The 15,517-nt window shown below is 37.5% G+C and overlaps 1 protein-coding gene across 18 annotated transcripts in view; it reads left to right on the top strand.

Moving 5' to 3' along the window:
- Window positions 1–15,517, top strand: part of RPS6KC1 (ribosomal protein S6 kinase C1) — a 211,396-nt gene that overhangs the window by 151,090 nt on the left and 44,789 nt on the right. The gene's annotated exons all lie outside the window — the stretch shown is intronic.

Genomic DNA, 15,517 nt, shown 5'->3' with positions numbered 1-15,517 from the left:
TTGTTGAGAGATCAAACAAATGTCAGTATCTGTATGTTTTATCTCTTGGGCCAATTGGTTTTCTCAGAGAAGAACATCATAATCTACTTAGGGAGTTAGTTTAAGACCAGCATCATTGTGGGAGCCCAGTGGTGTAAGCAGGAATGATGTCCTCACCATTTGGTGTACAGGTTTTCACATAATGCCTCTGTTTTCAGTACCACTCCTCAGTCCCACCTTTAGCTGTTTGTAGTACCTGTCTCATTCCACATCTTCAGAGGTTGAACCTTTAGTCTTCTGCTTGTGTGGAAAAGGGTGGCTATCTCGCTGGCTGTGCAGTGGCAAAGAGTGTATATACTTTTTTCATGTCTTCCTGTTTTTAGGAGATAATTTCAGGATATGCTTAAAATCTAAAACCTTTTCACAGTTTTAAGGATAAAGTTTAAACTTCAAGCTAAGCCTATAAAGTTCTTTGTGATCGAGTCCTTCCTTTCTCTATTGGTTCTTAACTTGGTTCTTCCCCTTCTGGATGAACTAAGACCACACCACAACATATTATGTTGCTATAGCCCCGTGGAACTTGGAGGGATACAAATGCATCACATTTCACACGTGATGTACCCCTCTACCTGGAGTGCCTTCTTTCCCTTTTCTTCCTCAATTTCTTATTCTTTTTTTTTTTTTTTCCTTTTTAGACGGAGTCTTGCCCTGTCTCCCAGGCTGGAGTGCTGGAGTGCAGTGGCACCATCTCGGCTCACTGCAAGCTCCCCGTCCTGGGTTCACGCCATTCTCCTGCCTCAGCCTCCCGAGTAGCTGGGACTACAGGCGCCTGCCACCACAGCCGGCTAATTTTTTGTATTTTTAGTAGAGACGGGGTTTCACTGTGTTAGCCAGGATGGTCTCGATCTCCTCACCTCGTGATCTGCTCGCCTCGGCCTCCCAAAGTGCTGGGATTACAGGCGTGAGCCACCGCGCCCGGCCCAATTTCTTATTCTTAATTGTTGTTTTCTCTTAGTAGCCCCCCCTTGCTTTCATCTTCTGTCTGATTTAAATATCTTTTACTTGTATTCTTTTACCACCTCAAACTTACCTTTGATAGTGTCACCAGAAAGGAATATTGATCCAAACCCCAAGAGAGGATTCTTGAATTTCACGAAAGAGAGAATTCCGGGTGAGTCCGCAGAGTAAAGTGAAAGCAAGTTTATTAAGAATGTAAAGGAGGCCAGGTGTGGTGGCTCATGCCTGTAATCCTAGCTCTTTGGTAGGCTAAGGTGGGTGGATCGCCTGAGGTCAGGAGTTCAAGACCAGCCTGGCCAACATGGTGAAACCCCATTTCTACTAAAAATACAAAATTAGCTTAGTGTGGTGGCACATGCCTGTAATCCCAGCTACTTGGTAGGCTGAGGCAGGAGAATGGATTGAACCTGGGAGGTGGAGGTTGCAGTGAGCCGAGATCATGCCATTGCATGCCCATCTGGGCAACATGAGCAAAACTCTGTCTCAAAAAAAGAAAAAAAAAAAAAAACAAGGAATAGAAGAATGCCACTCTGTAGGCAGAGTAGGAGCATGGGCTGCTTGACTGAGGATACTTATGGTTATTTCTTGATTATAGAAACTGAATAAGGAGTGGACTATTCATGAGTTTTTTGGGAAAGGGGTGGGAATTTCCCAGAACTGAATGTTCCTACCCTTTTTAGACTATATAGGGCAACTTGCAGGGATTGCCATGGCATTTGTAAACTGTCATGGTGCTGGTGGGAGTGTCTTTTAGCATACGAATGCATTGTAATTAGTGTGTAATGAGCAGTGAGGACGACCAGAGGCGACTTTTGTCATTATATTGGTTTTGGTGGGTTTTGGTCGGCTTCTTTACTGCATCATGTTTTATCAGTGGGGGCTCTGTGACCTGTATGTTGTACCAACCTCGTGTCTCATCTGTGACTAAGAATGCCTGACCTCCTGAGAATGCAGCCCAGCAGGAGTCAGCCTCATTTTACCCAACCCTTGTTCAAGATGGAGTTGCTCTGGTTTGAACACCTCTGACAGTAACATTTATCTTTATTGTACAGTTGTTTTTGATGTTATTTCTGTGCCTTTTCCAATAAGCCTTCAGATTTCTGAAGTATACTTGACCAAGTATACTTGTTGAGTAAGTTTGAAGGTAACAAAAAGAGACGAAATTGTGTCTTAACATTTCAAATAATCTGTAAACCTGTGCCTCAAAATATATACTTGAAGCATCAGAGCAAGAGGATATTACAAACTGAAAACTGTCCAAACATTCCTGCTTGTCCTGTTTCCACCGTTTCTCACAGAGTATACCTGTAGATTGTTGACAGAGTACTTTGTTGCAGTCGATGAACTTGTCAATTTGAGAATGAGTATTGTGCCTTTGTGTTTCATATGTGCTTTAAAACATTTTGAAATTTTTCAGAACATGAACACATTGTGTTCTTATACTCAATAAATTTTCTAGGTCATTTAAAAATACTGTTAAATTTTAATCAATACCAGAAGTTTGGCTCCATCTGCTACAAAAGTACAAACTCATTAAACACATTTTAAAATAATAACATTTAAAGTTTCCTTGCCCTCGAGGCATTTTCTTCTGAATTGGAATCAGGCTACCTTTGACATTGGCAGCTTAGTTGGATATGTATTGATTGACTTGAGAATGTTGTTTCTGTGTCTATTATCATTATGAGAGAGCATTTATTAACTGTCTGACTACATTCTGCCCTAATTCTATAAACGAGAACTATGTGGATGTATTTGGTGCTTTTTAGGGACTTATTTTAAGCGTATTTATAGAGCACATCTAGCAGCAGACAGAAAATATTAAACCAGGGTATGAATGGACAATGAAATAGTTTACGTCAACATCAGAGTATTTGGTTTTTCTAGCAAATGCAAATAAGAAGCTAAAGCTAAATACAATAGACTATACTTTTAATTGAATTAATTTTCATCTAAATTTAACAGTGTCAAGTTATCATCCCAAGTGAACTTCAGAATTCAAACTAGAAAAATAGAATAAATGGATTCATTATGGGATTGAATGGCATGAGCTGAATTTGGGCCTATAAACCCAGAACTTTAGAGTTTTAACCTCTCTTTAGCATAATCCCTTTATGGCCTTGGGCAGATTCTTCACAAAAACAGAAAACAGACTATCAAAATGAGAATGACAAAGGTGTAGAGAGATCTAGCTTTTAAAGCATTTGGATCTGAGAAGAGCCTCCTAAGTGGTTGTTTTTTCTAGCTCTTTAGCAATTCTGTTTTAAACCCAATTTCTCTGTCTTTTATATTCTGCCTTCTGCTGTATTTATATCCATTTTCCTTACAAAGACACACCATGTCCTTTGGAAGCAGGTTTTATGAAGTAATAGATGTATAGGCCTAGAATTTGAAAAATTATACAAAGTAAAATTTTTTTTACATACATATAAAAGATGTTTCTTTGGTAGGTTTATTGTTCACTAAATCATTAACTTCACACTTTAGTATGAGACGTCATTGAGGAATGGCTCACGTTCATTGACATTTGGCTCATATGAATATGAGAGATTTTAAATTTGTGTTTGTAGTTTATTTATTGGAGAATAACCTGGATTTTGCATCACTTTAGTGTAGGACTCGTTTTAGTTATTTGTGTAAAGATGTGTAATCCAAGGATCTGGCCAAGTGATTTTTAGATGGGAAGTAGAGAAGCGTTTTGTTTTTTAAGACTGTTTTTTGAGGGCAGTTTTGGGTGACAGCAAAATTGAGAGAGACAGAGTTTTTCCATGTGCCCCCTTGACCTCACCCATGCATAGCCTCCCCTATTGTCAACAGCCCCCACCAGAGTGGTACATTTATTACAACTGATGACCTTTCATTGACACATCATAATCACTTACAGTTCATAGTTTATATTAAGATCATTCTTGGTGTTGTACATTCTGTGGGGTTGGACAAATGTATAATGACATATATCTAGCATTATAATATCATACAGAGTATTTTCACCACCCTGAAAATCTCTGTGCTCTGCCTATTCATTCCCTGCCAACACGTGTAACCACTGATCTTTTCTATCTCCACAGTTTTGCCTTTTCCAGAATGTCATATAGTTGGAATCAGTATGGAATCAGTATGTAGCCTTTTCAGGTTGGCTTTCTTCACTTAGTAATATGCATTTAAGGTTTCTTTATGCTTTTCATGACTTGACAGCTCATGTATTTTTAATGCTCAATGGTATTCTGTTATCCGGATGACCCCAGTTTATTTATCCATTCACATATTGAAGGATGTATTGGTTGTTCCAGGTTTTGACTATTATGAATGAAACTTCTGTAAACATCCATGTGCAGTATTTTCAGCTCCTTTGAGTAGAGACCAAGGAGTGTAATTGCTGGTTCATTTATGGTGAGAGTATGTTTAGTTTTGTAAGAAACTGCCAAACTGTCTTCCAAAGTGGATGTGTTATTTTGCATTTCCACCAGCAATGAATGGAAGTGTCTGTTGCTTTGTATCTTTGCCAGCATTTGGAGGTGTCAGTGTTCTGGATTTTGCCAATTCTAGTAGGTATGTAGTGATATCTTGTTTCAGTTTGCACTTTCTTTGTGACATACAATGTTGAGTATCTTTTCATATGCTTATTTGCCATCTGTATATCTTGTTTCGTGAGGTGTCAGTCTTTGGCCCATTTTTTAATCAGGTTTTTAAAATCATTAAGAGTTCTTCGTATATTTTGGCTAATGGTCCATTATCAGATGTATCTTTTATAAATATTTTCTCTCTGGTAGTGGCTTATTTTCTCATTCTCTTGACACTGTTTTTCATGGAGCATGCGTTTTTAATTTTAATGAAGTCTATCTTATCAATTGTTTCTTTCATGAGTGGGTTCTACCTTTGATATTATATCTAAAAAGTCATCACCATACTCAAAGTTATCTAGGTTTTCTCCTGTGTTATCTTCTAGGATTTTAATAATTTTATGTTTTACATTTGGTTCTATGATCCATTTTGTTAATTTTTGTAAAGAGTGTAAGGTCTGTTCTAGATTCACATTTTTGCATGTGGAAGTCTAGCACCATTTTTGAAAGGGCTCTTTGCTCTGTTGTATTCACTTTGCTCTTTTTTCAAAAGTGAGTTGAGTGTATTTATGTGGGTCTCCTTCTGGGCTCTCTGTTCTGTTGCATTGATTGATTTGTCTATTCTTTAGCCAATACCACACTGTCTTGATTACTGTAGCTTTATAGGAAGCCTTGGAGTCAAGTAGTATCAGTCCTCCAGCTTTGTACTTCAGTATCGTGTTAGCTATTCTGGGTCTTTTGCATTTCTACGTAAAGTTTAGAATCAGTTCATTGATAACCACTAGAAAAGCATTTAAAATTTTTCTTTATCTTTAATGATTCTGATATTAGTCTGTCAAAAAAACTTTGCCAATCATATTTCACTGGCCCTCGGAGGAATGAAACAATGTAGGAATGGCTAGCTTTTGAATTTTAAGTAAATTTTATTTGTAAATCTGTTTTAGTACTATCAAAATATACTTATTTTCTTTTTCTAATATTATTCATAATCTATTCATATCTTGGAAGATAAACTTACTCTGGTGGGATTTGCTCTGTTTTCAGCTATTATCACAATGACAAACTATGATTTTTAAAAAACCATCGTACTTACCCAAATTATTAAGTATTTATAGGTATAAATTGAATTCACATGGAATATAACACACAATACAGTATTGTGTCATAGAAGCTATTGATATTGACATTCAACAGGCTATGTTTGTATTAATCAAGTTTAAATATAGGGTAAGCTAAATGTGCTTTATTACTTTTATTACTACAGTTTTTATGGTACATGAATGTTTAATAATGCCCTATTTTTAAGTTAGTTTATAACTAATTCTCTGTGGAAGCATTGAAGAATCTTTAAAAATCTGGATTAAGATCAGAATTAACACAAAACAATGCATCTGTTGCCATTTTATTTTACTTTTTTGAAATGGAGTCTTGCTCTGTCACCCAGGGTGGAGTGCAGTGGTGTGATCTCACCTCACTGCAACCTCTGCCTGCCAAGTTTAAGTTATTCTTGTACCTCAGCCTCCCAAATAACTGGGGTTACAGGCATGTGCTACCTCACCCAGCTAATTTTTGTATTTTTATAGAAAGAGGGTTTTGCCATGTTGGCCAGGCTGGTCTTGAACTCTTGGCCTCAGCACTCTGCCCGCCTCAGTCTCCCAAAGTGCTGGGATCGCAGATATGAGTCACTGTGCCCAGCCTTCTGTTGCCATTTTAAAACTAAGAATTAAAAGATACTTTTGTGTAATTTTCTAGAAAATATCTTCTATACTTATTTTCTTCTAACTACATTTAAAATACATTTTAAAAAGCAGAAAGCAAAGATGAAGTCTAAGAAAATTTCCTATGAATACATTTCTTTTACGATGAATACATGCCAGTTATTCAGTTAGAATTGAATATAGTTAGATTCTTGAGATTCTGTTTTTAAAAGACACCACAGTATTTTGTTTTTATATGAGGTATTATGGGAAACATGATCATTACCTTAAATATATGGCATCAGGTTTTTAAAGTGGTATTTTGCAGATTTTGTTAAATCTGTCTCAAAGTCTATTTTCTCATGTTATGTTTGAAGTATGGGTATGATAGTACCAGAAAAGCAAGCCTTTCAAAACACAATACTCTACTTTTGTGACTCCATAAAAAATACAATCTTTATTATTATCCATAGACTGAATAAAACACCTTACATTTTATATTTCATTTTATTCACCGTAATCCATATTTTCAATTAAATTGCAGGTGATTTTAAATATGACTAGACTTTTTTTTTTTTTTAATAGAAAGATCACATAATGACTTAAATCTATTCCATTAGGAGTAGTATTTCTCTTGTCTTTTTGTTCAGCCATTGGAGTCCCCAGTGACCTTGGGTACTTTTTCCATAGGCTAACTGATGGTTCATGATGTTCTGTATTTTCTGGTAGCTTGCCTGTTGCCTGCCTCTGGGTTCGTCATCCCCCTTATGCTGACTTAGGCAGTATTTCTTCAGTCTGTTATCTCGGGGCTTTGATGCATATGTTCTGAAGGTGGCCACAGTGACTTTGGGTAGCAGCAGATGGTAAACCTTCAGGCTGCCACCGGCTAAACTGGTGTTAAGTTGGAAAGTTAACGTTTGATGAAGAATCAGTAGTGCATATGAAAGAGCTTTCACTGCTGAAATATCTTTTAATTAAAAATTAGCATACTAAAACCTTTGTGAATGTCTGGGAGTTTAAAGAAATCTACAATTCGTTGTGTTCTTATAGAAGTAGTTATTTACCAGTTTAGTCTTATGTTACTTATTCTTCCTAACCTGGTTCTTTTTCCTCTGTTTCTGCCCCAGTTCCTTGGTAGTTAAGATAAATAAGATAATTACATAAATTGAAAAATAGGATGCTTTTAGGAATCCCAGGTATTTGAATAAACAGAGTATATTTTGAATTATGGCATTTTGGATTTTAATAACTATGAAGAGATGTGGATTTTAAGTACAATCTTCATATAATTCTGGTAGATTTGGTCTGTTTTTTTCTACCTTTGAAGGTATTTCTGGATCAAATAGGAGCCTAAAGAACTCAACCTGCCTCAAAGAGATATTTCATTTTGTTCTAAATTAGTTGGTGATTCTTGACTCTGACATTCTTAACTTTGTTAACTTTGCAGAAATTGATGCAGCGACTTCTGATGAGCTAAAGCTGTAGGCGCAACATATTTTGCTTTTGGAGTTACTGAGGAGTGGGTACAGGGAACATTGCTAACCTTTTCGGATTATTTGTTCACTTCATGATAATCTGCTATATGGGAAGCTGTAGCACAAATAAAACATTGGTAAGGCTCCAAAGGATTTTCTTTGTTACCCATAAATCTTAGGGGTACCTTATATATTTTTCTCAATTTAAAATGTATCCTTGAGAGTAGTAGCTGAAAATATCTTTTAGACTGGAGTTATAAGTATCCATGTCAAATTTTACTCTTTAAGCTTGCATTTTCATCAGTGGAAAACTTACGAAACCAAAGACAGATTGGTTTCATGGCATAACATGAGAGAAGTGTCTCTGCATGGTCTGTTCATGCTGATGCTCTTGATGGTGCAGCTTCTGATGGACTAACGCTGTAGGAGCAACATCTTTTGCTTTTGGAGTTGCTGGGCAGTGGTACAGGGAACATTGCTGGCCTTCTGATGCCAAAGAAAGAGAAGTTAGACCGCAGTTGGGAGAATTCTTGATATTAAAGGTTGCCGAGTACTATTCCTTGTTTTCTAGTAGTTGCATTTTTATAAAGATGCCTCATGAAAATAATGTGTGGAATTAAGAGTAGAAATGCATTTTGGATGTTTTAAGAATACAAAATGAGTTTTATTTTAGCAGAAAATACGAATAACATTTGATAATCTTGCATGGTGTTAGGGGAGGAAAGCAAAGTTTTAATGCTCTAGGTTTGTTGTTCAAAACCATTTCTATACAAGGATATATAGCTGGTAAAGCTTTTGTAAATTTTCCCATCTAGTTAAGAATTCAGATCTAATACTAGTCAAGTATGGACTATTTTTGAAAGAGAGTATAGTAAGTGCAATCATGTTCATATGAAAGTATGTTGGGAAAAACTCTTACATGCAAAATAGGGCTTGTAATATTTTCTCTAGTTTCTTTGTTGTGTTGATTTTATTCTTTCTGTTATCATTATTTATATATGAATTACCAGGAGCATGACTTAACACAGTTGATATCTCATTCAGATTATAAGCAGCAAACACAAATCAGATTATATGCGACACCATTAAGGGATGCTCTGTGTTTGTCCTGTAGTCTTTTTTTTTTTCTTTTTTTCAATAGTTTTTGGGGTACTGGTGGTTTTGGTTACACAGATCAGTTCTTTAGTGGTGATTTCTGAGATTTAAGTGCATCCATTACTCAAGCAGTGTACCCTGTACCCAATACGTAGTATTTTATCCCTCACCCACCTCCCAACCTTCCCTCCTGTGTCCCCAAAGTCCATTAGATCACTCTTAAATGCCTTTGCATCCTCATAACTTAGCTCCCCCTTACGAGAACATATGGTATTTGGTTTTCCATTCCTGAGTTACTTCACTTAGAGTAATGGCCTTCACCTTCATCCAAGTTGCGGCAAAAGACATTATTTCATTCCCTTTTATGACTGAGTAGTATTCTATGGAGTATATATACCACATTTTCTTTATCCACTCATTGGTCGCTGGGCACTTAGGTTGGTTTGGTATCTTTGCAGTTGCTAATTGTGCTGCTGTAAACATGTATATGCACGTGTCTTTTTCATATAATGACTTCTTTTTCTTTGGATAGCTACCCAATAGTGAGATTGCTGGATCGAATGGTAGTTCTACTTTTAGTTCTTTAAGGAATCTCCATAATGTTTTCCATGGTGGTTATACTAATTTTCTGTAGACTGAAGCATTATTTTAACTAGTATTAATTGTTCTGGAGTCCCATGAAGTAACTGGCACCAAAGTAGAGACAGACGTTCCCTCAAATTATCCAAGTAATCTTTCTTTTAAAAGGAATTGGAGCTGAAGTTATTTTCAGGGACTTCCAAACTTCCATTGTCAACATTTAAATTAAATATCTTAAGATTCATGAATGGGGAGACACTTAATCCCCACTGAAGGGAACTCTCCACACTTCTTCACCACAGTCATAGTTTCTTCGTAGTAGCATATCTCTTTTCTCCATATTATTTTTCTTTCTATGCTTAAAAATAATCATCATTTGATACTTTTGATGTACCCCTTCTCCCTCTTTTCTTTGCAAAGATGGTTGCCTACTTAAATATTACTCCTTTCTTAATTCTAGTTAACAAATAGACTCTAACCTGTAATCAGTTGGAGCTTTTCCTACTACTATTATGAAAGAAAAGTGGGCAAGTTTCACTGTGCTGCTGGAATTGAAGAACAGATGAGGCTAATCCTTAAGGAATAAGTTGTCTGCTTCCCCCCCCCCCCCCGCACCCTCGCTCAAGTTAGGAGCTGTTATTTCATGTATTAATATGGGCAAAGATGAAGTAATCTCTTCTGTTAGACCATATGCTAATATAGGGCTGATAAGTAAGTGTGAAAAATGAAAGGGAGAAACACACTAATTGTATTCTTTCAATAAGGTATGCTATCCAAGATAATTATTTCATGACAGTTTTAGTTATAGTACTTGTTTTATCATGAAATAAAAGATGGTTTTAGGAGGCTTTTATTGGAAAGACAATTGTATCAAGCTAGTACAAATTAGATTTTTGTCTTTATAAAGGTGAGCAAACCCATGAGCAGTTTTTAAATTGATGTGTTCTAGTCTACAAATGAACAAATTCTGTTTGAGGGTTAAAGAAGCTATTATTTTGTCCTTTATGCTGACAGTTCCATTACAGATTGGCCTACTGTTGGCATTTAAAAAAATGTTTGGCTCCTTATGATCTTTGTGCATGCAACTATAATATTAATGCAGCACCATAGCACTGTTCATTAAGAAATGACTTTAAATGAGGTTGAAGCGTGTAAATTTGGAAAGATACAGATGTTAAATGCAGTCGTTTCTCTTTGTGTACAGCTGTATGGCTAATAATTTCCAAGTGGCTAAAGCTCTTGTTAGCAGGAGTGCTGGTGTGTTAAGAATGGCTCTATAAATAACTTTAAGAACTGAAGTTGAAGGTGCTTCTTTTAAAGACTATTGTTAACTAAACATTATTGCCAAACAGATGGAAAGCATTCACCAGCCTGATGTTTTTGGGTCTAATTATATTATCACCAGCCCTGTACGGCTCAGTTGAAGAGGTGTATCCAGAGGCCAATTTATAATCATTTAGCCAACACCTGTTTGGGAGAAATTGACAGTCAAAGGGCACATTTTTAAAAAATCACATATGTTCTTGTGTTTATTGCCTCAATGTGAACGTTGTCTAGTTGCACACAAACTTCGTAGGAGAAGAAAATATAAACAAAGCAGCATTTCCCAGCCTTGTTTATCCATCTTAATTTGTTTTTTTGTTTTTTTTTTGGGGGGGAGATGGAGTCTCACTCTGTTGCCCAGGCTGGAGTGTGGAAGTGGCATGATCTCAACTCACTGCAGCCTCTGCCTCCTGATTCAAGCGATTCTCATGCCTCACCCTCCCGAGGAGCTGGGATTACAGGTGCCCACCACCATGCCCGGCTAATTTTTGTATTTTTAGTAGAGACGAGGTTTCACCATGTTGGCCATGGCTGGTCTTGAACTCCTGACCTCAGGTGATCCATCCACCTTGGCCTCCCAAAGTGCTGGGATTACAGGCATGAGCCACTGCGCCCAGCCAGTTTGACCTTTTTATCTGATCTGCTTCATGCTTCATGGCTAAGTGAGATGAGTAAAGAGGTATCACTCCTGATTTATGCAGGTATATTTTGTTGAGTCAATTAAGAGGCTTTTTATAGGGAGAAGTTCTTTTCTTTGATTGTACAGCTTCCATGCCTTTTACCTGGTGAGATGTGTTCTACTTCATATAGATGTGTCTTGTTCAAATAGAATTGGCTTTCTGGTAAGTGACTTAACAGTCGCACCTTATATAGGCTGGGCGCGATGGCTCACGCCTGTAATCCCAGCACTTTGGGAGGCCAAGGCAGGCGGTTCACAAGGTCAGGAGATCGAGACCATCCTGGCTAACACGGTGAAACCCCGTCTCTACTAAAAATACAAAAAATTAGCCAGGCATGGTGGCGGGCACCTGTAGTCCGAGCTACTCGGAAAGCTGAGGCAGGAGAATGGCATGAATCCGGGAGGCGGAGCTTGCAGTGAGCCAAGATCGTCCCACTGCACTTCAGTCTGGGCAACAGAGCAAGACTCCGTCTCAAAAAAAAAAAAAGTCACACCTCATATAAAAACAAATGAGACTGAAGAAACACTAAATGTCTTCACAGATTCAACAGATGTTCAAAATATGTTTATTGAGCTCTCCTTTGCAGAAAGAGGGCCATGGTGCCTCCTTTTACATTCTTGGTATGTTGATTTAACTCTTAAAGTTCACAGATGTGTTTTCATATTTTGGAGGCTCAATATTTGTGTTGATTATAACTCAAAGGGCAGCTATGGAAAGAATAAGTCTATCCCATCTGAAAAATAATAAAAGTCAAACCCTTTGTTTCAACTGATGATCCCACTATTTTGTTTTAGTGTTTTTCCTTCTTCTGACATATTTTACTATTGAAAGGCTTATATATGTCACCTCTATTTTCTTATCACTCATTATTAACTCCGTGCAATCTGGCTTTTATCCTCAGCAGTTCACTGTACAATGCTGTATTGAAAGTTACATATGACTTCCTAACTGCCCTAACCAGTGATGGTTTCTCAGTCCTCATTCTTCGTGGCTTCTCCCTGTTGTTTGGCATAGATTACACTCATCTTAAGCATCCTCTTTCTCTGTCATCTGAACCACCGTGTTTTCTCTTTGTACTTTTCTCACTACACTTTTGGTTATTGTCATATTTACTCACAATATTTCAACTATGTATATTTTCAAAATTCAGAAATAAATAGTATAGCTTAGCAGTTAAAGAGAAAGAAACCTGGAGCCAGACTACCCTCTACCACTTATTATCTTTGTGAGTATGGACAAAGTCCTGAGGTTAAAGAAGTTCCAGTGTTTCAGAGTGCACTCCAGAGAGGTACAGTTTTATGTTTATTTCCTTATCTGTAAACTTGATTAATAAAAGATACCTACCTCTTTGGATTGTTGAGAGAGTTACATGATTTAATTCCTTAAAGCCCAGCACAGTGCCTGAAATAAAGGAAGTGTTCCAGTGGGATCATTCTTGTGTCTTTAGTTTTTATCTTTATGGAGAATGCTCAAATATAAATCATTAGTACCGACTTATTTTCTAAGCTCTATTCCCATGTCGTCATCTACCTTACAAACTTTTAGACTTGGATTCACTAACCATATGTTTATTAAACATTAACTGTGTGAGAACAGTGTATTCTGTGATAGAATAATTTCTATGCTATTGGTTTTCTATTGCTGTCATAACAAATTACCACAAAGTTGGCAGTGTATAACAAGTAAATTATTAAAGTTCTATAGGTCAGAAGTCTAACACAGTTGCTGGTTTGAAATCAACGTGCTGGCAAGGCTATATTCCTTACTGGAGGCTCAGGAGAGGAATCTACTTCCAAGCTCATTCAGGTTGTTGACTGAATTCTCTTCTTTCCGTAGAGTTGTAGGACTGAACTCTGTTTCTTTGCTGGCTGTCAGCCAAGGACTGCTCTGTACTTCTAGAAGTTGCCTGGGTTCCTTCTTAGGCTTGCTATGAGATCCTAGAAGCCTCTCTTCAGTTCTTGCATGTGGGCCTTTGCACCTGAGAGCCAGCAGCCATGCATCCCTTTCATGTTTTGAATATGATTTTCCTTTCAGCCATATCATTTCTGTGCTTTGCATTTCTTTTTGTAGAAGATAGTTCTCTGTTTTTGAAACGGATTCATATGATATTTTGGAACCCACCCAGATAATCCAGTGTAATCTCTCTGTTTTAAGGTCCCTACCTTAATTATATCTGCAAAGGCCTTTTTGCCAGTAACGTAGCACGTTCACAAATGCTGGGGATTCTTAGGGTATGAACATCTTTGGGGCCCATTATCCTGCCTTACCGCATGCCCATAAAGAGCTTGAAGTCTCATTGGGAGACAGACCCCCAAATTGAAGGGTTAGAGATGCTATAATAGATGTTGGTGCTGTGTAAAACAGCAGAAGAAAGGAAGACAGTAGTCAGTGTTACTGAGAGATAGAGTGACATTTGTGCTGCGTATGGAAAGATGCATACTTGTTTGATAAGTGGCTGGGGGAACATTTCAGGGAAAAAGAAGCAATAATAGTGATAGCAGTAATAGCAACTGGCTGTACTTTTATAAGATTATCTTACTGAAATCCTCACATTTGTTAGATACTGTTACCGACCTTTATAGCTTCTACATAATAAGAATGTCTATGTCCACAAGAAGACATGTCTGTAATGTCTTTTAATGTAGAATAGGATGGTAAAATTATTTCACTGGGCCAGACCTGGTGGCTTATCCCTGTAATCTCAGCACTTTGAGAGGCCAAGGCAGGTGGATCACTTGAGCCCAGGAGTTCAACACAAGCCTAGGCAATACAGTGAGACCCCTGTCTTACGGAAAAAAAAAAAAAAAAAAAGATTCATCCAGGCATTGTGGCACATGCCTGTAGAACCAGCTACTTGGGAGACTGAAGTGGGAGGATCGTTTGAACCTGGGAGGTTGAGGCTGCAGTGAGCTAAAATCACACCACGGCACTCTAGCGTGGGTAGCAGAGTGAGACCCAGTCTCAATGAAAATAAAATAAAACAAAATAAATCATTGACTTGTTGAGAGGATTAATATGGATTATACATGGGTAAAGTATAGCACATAGTAAATGCTTAAAATATGGCAGATTAGAGAATAGAGGGTGGATAAGAGAAGTGCTTAGGAGGTAGAATTGATTTGATTGGTTTAGAATTGATTCTAAATACTTGGTATTTAGAAGGTGATCAGTGTGTAATTGTTGAATACTGGATCAGTCACTTGTTCCGAAGGTGGGAGACAGGAGAGAGTTCACAGTAACTTAGACCACTGTTTCAGAGCATGCATGGAAGATAGTCTTACTTAGTACTATAGGAGGAGAAGCAGGCTGTTTGTGTGTTTGTTTGGTGAAGGCAGGGCCTTGGGAAGAGGATATGAGGTACCTGTGAGAATACTGTATTGAAATTAATGGAAATTTAAGTAGTGTAGGTCAGACACTCAGAAGACAAAGACGAAGTTGTCACTATTTTTTCAACTTGATTATCTAAAATGGAATTTTCCATCTTCTCAAACTGGTTTCCCATCTCACCTTTCTGTTTCTTCTCACCTTTTAAAAATTCTTTATTTTTTTTCAAGCTTAACATCTTTTTTTCCATCCTTAATTTCTGTCTCTCCTTATCCAGTGGTGGGCTGGTAGATATTTGACAGCTCTCTGGTAGGGTGAAGAGGCTCATTTGCAGTGTTTGCTGAATTCTGTAGTACAAATCCTCCTCCCATGGCCAATTTCAGTCTGCGGCTGCTTTTGTTGTATAATGACAAAGTTGAAAAGCTGTAACAGAGACTGCATAGGCCTACAGAGCCCCAAATATTTACAGTCTGGCCCTTTAAAGAAAAAGTTTACCAATCTTTGCTATTGTAGTAGTTCCAAAATAATAAAGCCTTCATAGGGTGGGATGATTTCATACTTCTGTTAATTTATTTTATCCATCAAGATGAGGGGTGGGAATGAGTAGTTTAAGGGGGCAATGTGTGAGAGGTTATGAAGGGTCTTGAGGTCATTTTATGGGCTTAAGCTTTTTCTCTCAGTGAGATAAGAAGAGTGCCATGTTCTAACTTATGTTTTAAAAAGAAAACCCTGGCTGCTGCTTTGAGGATAGACCACAGGGCAGCACAGATGGTAGCCGGGAGGTCAGT

The sequence above is a fragment of the Theropithecus gelada genome, chromosome 1 (genome assembly GCF_003255815.1).
Source record: "Theropithecus gelada isolate Dixy chromosome 1, Tgel_1.0, whole genome shotgun sequence".
Lineage (NCBI taxonomy): Eukaryota > Metazoa > Chordata > Mammalia > Primates > Cercopithecidae > Theropithecus > Theropithecus gelada.
The sequence above is the reverse complement of the archived record's forward strand: the minus strand, read 5'-3'. Positions and strand labels throughout refer to the sequence as shown.